This window comes from Orycteropus afer, unplaced genomic scaffold (genome assembly GCF_000298275.1).
Source record: "Orycteropus afer afer isolate SDZICR_OR568_19922 unplaced genomic scaffold, OryAfe1.0 scaffold00042, whole genome shotgun sequence".
Taxonomy (NCBI): domain Eukaryota; kingdom Metazoa; phylum Chordata; class Mammalia; order Tubulidentata; family Orycteropodidae; genus Orycteropus; species Orycteropus afer.
Genome location: NW_006921629.1, coordinates 6,310,957 through 6,314,494, shown reverse-complemented (window position 1 = coordinate 6,314,494; position 3,538 = coordinate 6,310,957).

Genomic DNA, 3,538 nt, shown 5'->3' with positions numbered 1-3,538 from the left:
TTCTGTGTCCTCTTGTGATTCCAGCCTGCTTTTCTGGAAGTTCTCTGTCAATATACTGCTGCAATCCTTTTTGAATTATCTTCAGTAAGATTTTACTTGTGTGTGATATTAATGATATTGTTTGATAATTTCCACATTCTGTGGGATCACTTTTCTTTGGAATGGGTATAAATATGGATCTCTTTCAGTTAGCTGGCCAGGTAGCTGTCTTCCAAATCCCTTGGCATAACCAAGTGAGTGCTTCCAGCAGGGCATCGGTTTGTTGAAACATCTCAGTGGGTATTCCGTCAATTCCTGGTGCCTTGTTCTTCGCCAGTTCCTTCAGTGCAGCTTCAATTTCTTCCTTCAATACCATTAGTTCTTGATCATATGCCATCTCCTGAAATGGATGAAGATGGACCAGGTCTTTTTGGTACAATGACTCTGTGTAGTCCTTCCACCTTCTTTTGATGTTTCCTGCATCATTCAATGTTTTGCCCATAGAATCTTTCAATACTGCAACATGAGGCTTGAATTTTTTCCTCAGTTCTTTCAGCTTGAGAAATGCTGAGTGTGTTCCTCCCTTTTGGTTTGATGTGACCTGAGGATGCATCTACAGTAAGAGCATTTATGTTTGCTTTTACCAGGCACAGCAGGGACTCTCAATGGAGGACCACATTAAGTTATTACCTTGGCTTGAGTTTCCTAGGTCTTGATGGTAGTGTAAAACTGAACTACAATGGCATACAAGGGCAAAGAGAGACTTTTTTCCCACCTCAAGCTCAGACTATTACGAAGTTCCAGGTAGATTTATTATGTGCCATGTGGCTGCTACAAGCTCAAGTTATGCTTCAGTTCTTTCATCTGGAAGATGTTGTAAAATTATTATTTGTAAAGCTTTTATAGGAATGCTTGGCCCATAGTAATCAAGTTAGGTATTAATGTTATTATTATTATTTTTTATCAATTAGTAAGTGGCCTGAGGAAAGCTATGGCTTGAGTCCTCTCTTTTTACTCTAGCTCTTTGTTTTCGGTCATTAAGGAATTGCATTTCTTTATTCAGCTCAGCTATTTTATTTAAGAGAATATTTATTATATTTTGCTAGGAAATTCTAGGTGTTTATTAGTAAGAGTTTTTAGACCATCTAGTCTACCATTCTATATTGTTGAAAATAAAAGTTCAAAAACTTACTTTTTACTGTATGAAAAAGACATATGAACATAACTGGTTGCAAAACAGCTTAACATTAAAAATATTTTTAGTATGATTTGGGTGAAAGTTTACAGAACAAATTAATTTCCCATACAAGTTGATACACATTTTGTTTCATGATATTGACTGCAATTCCCCACAATGTATTAACTCTCTTCCCACTTTCTCGCTTCAGTTACTTCTTTGTGTCCTTCTTTCTTATGTATTCCTGTCCCCTGAGCTATCTCCCTGTGCAAATACTGCCCTCCTATTTTCCCATGACTGATCGCTGTAAGGAGTATATTTACCTGATGTAAATGTTCATCCCATATACCTGTCTATTGTTTGGCTGGAAGCCACAGGAGTGAGTTCAAGTCCAGACCTGAAGGGTAACTAGGGGCCATAATCTCCATCAGACCAGCAAACCTTTAGAGTTTTATTCCACATTGTTCTCCCACTCTATCCAGGATCTTCTGCACTGATCCCTCCCTTTCTGAGTGGCTGACAGTGGTAGCTGGGTACCATTTAGTTCTTCTAGTCCCATGGTCATATAGGCTAAGGTTTGCATGCTCTACTAGTCCCTTGGACTAATTGTTTCCATGAATCTTTTGTTTTCTTTATTCTTCTTGCTCTGGGCAAGGAGAGACCCATGTTGCATCTAGATGGCCATTTGCAAGCTTTTAAGCCCCAGTTGCTACTCACCAAAGTATGATGTAGAACAATGTTTTTGCATAGTATGTTATGCCAGTTGAGGTCAATGCCCCCTGTGACCACTGTCCCAAGCCCACAGGTCCAACTACTAGCTCCCTCAGGGCAGTTGGCTGTAGCCAAGAAGTTATCATAACTTTGTCCCTTGTTAGCTCTATTACATACTTGGACATTCTTACAGCACATACAAATACATATGTAGAAATATTGTCTGCCACCCTTATATACAGTCATGGGTATATTCCCTTTTGCCTGGACATACCTGATTATTCAGCCTGTCTACCCACCTATTTAACCGTAGATTAAATAGCAGTGTTCCCTCTCCTCCCCTCCTTGGTAATAAACCAAAAAAAGTTTCCTTCCATATATAAACCTTTCCTTGACTTTTACAATAGTGAACTAATAGAGTACTTGTCCTTCTATGATTGACTTATTTCACTCAGCATAATGTCCTTCATTATGCTGATGGTATCTTCCATATTATGTGGTGTTTTGCAGATTCTACATTATTCTTTAGTATTGCATAGCATTCCATTGTGTGTATGTACCATAGTTTGGTTATCTATTTTTCTGCTGATGGGCACTTAGGTTGTTTCCATCTCTTTGCTACTGTGAATAGTGCTGTGATGAACACGGGTGTGCATACATCTGTTCATGTTCTGGCTCTCATTTCTTTAGGATATATACCTAATAGAAGGCTTGCTGGATCAAATGCTATTTCTAATTCCAACTTTTTAAGCAACTGCCATACTGATTTCCACAGTGGTCGTATCATTTTACAGCCCCCACCAGCAATGTATGGGAGTACCAATCTCTTTACACCTTTGCCAGCATTTGTTATTTTCTTTGTTGTTGAACTTTGTTATTCACGCTGGGGTGAGATGGTATCTCATTGTTGTTTTGCTTTGCATTTCTCTAATGGTTAATGATTGCAAACATTTCTTCCTGTGTTTGTTGGCCACCTGAATGTCTTCCTTGGTGAAGTTCTGTTCACATCTTCTGCCCATTTTTTAATTGGATTGTTTGTCCTTTTGATGTTGAGGTGTTGGAGTTTTTTAAAATAAATTTTAAAGGTAAGTCCCTTGTCAGATATGTCACTGCCAGATATTCTGTCCTAATATGTAGGTTCTTTTTACTTTTCTGGAGAAGTCTTTGAAGAACATAAAAATTTAAATTTTAGAAGGTCTCATTCATCTAACTTATCTTCTGCTGTTTGTGCATTTTGGATTATGCTTGATACTTTATTCATGTCATAAATTTGGGCCCTTAACTTTGCCCATTTTTTCTCTGATGAACTTTATAGTTTTAGGTTTCACATTTAAGTCTTTGATTCATCTGGAGTTAGTTTTGTGTATGGTGTGAGGTATGGATCTTATTTCACTTTTCTGCAAATGGGTAACCAGTTTTGTCAGCATCGTTTGTTAAAGAGACTATCTATCTCTTCCCCATTTAATGGATTTTGGTCCTTTGTCAAAGATCAACTGACCATAGGTCAATGGCTCTATTTCTGGTGTGATGGTTATGTTTGTATGTCAACTTGGCTAGGCCTGGTGGTTGAGGGGCTGGGCAGCTGAATGTAGTAGTCCCCATGAGGAGACTGGTAATCAACTCATGGTGGAATCTACTATAAGCAGCTGAGTAGCTGCCTTTGGGATGTGG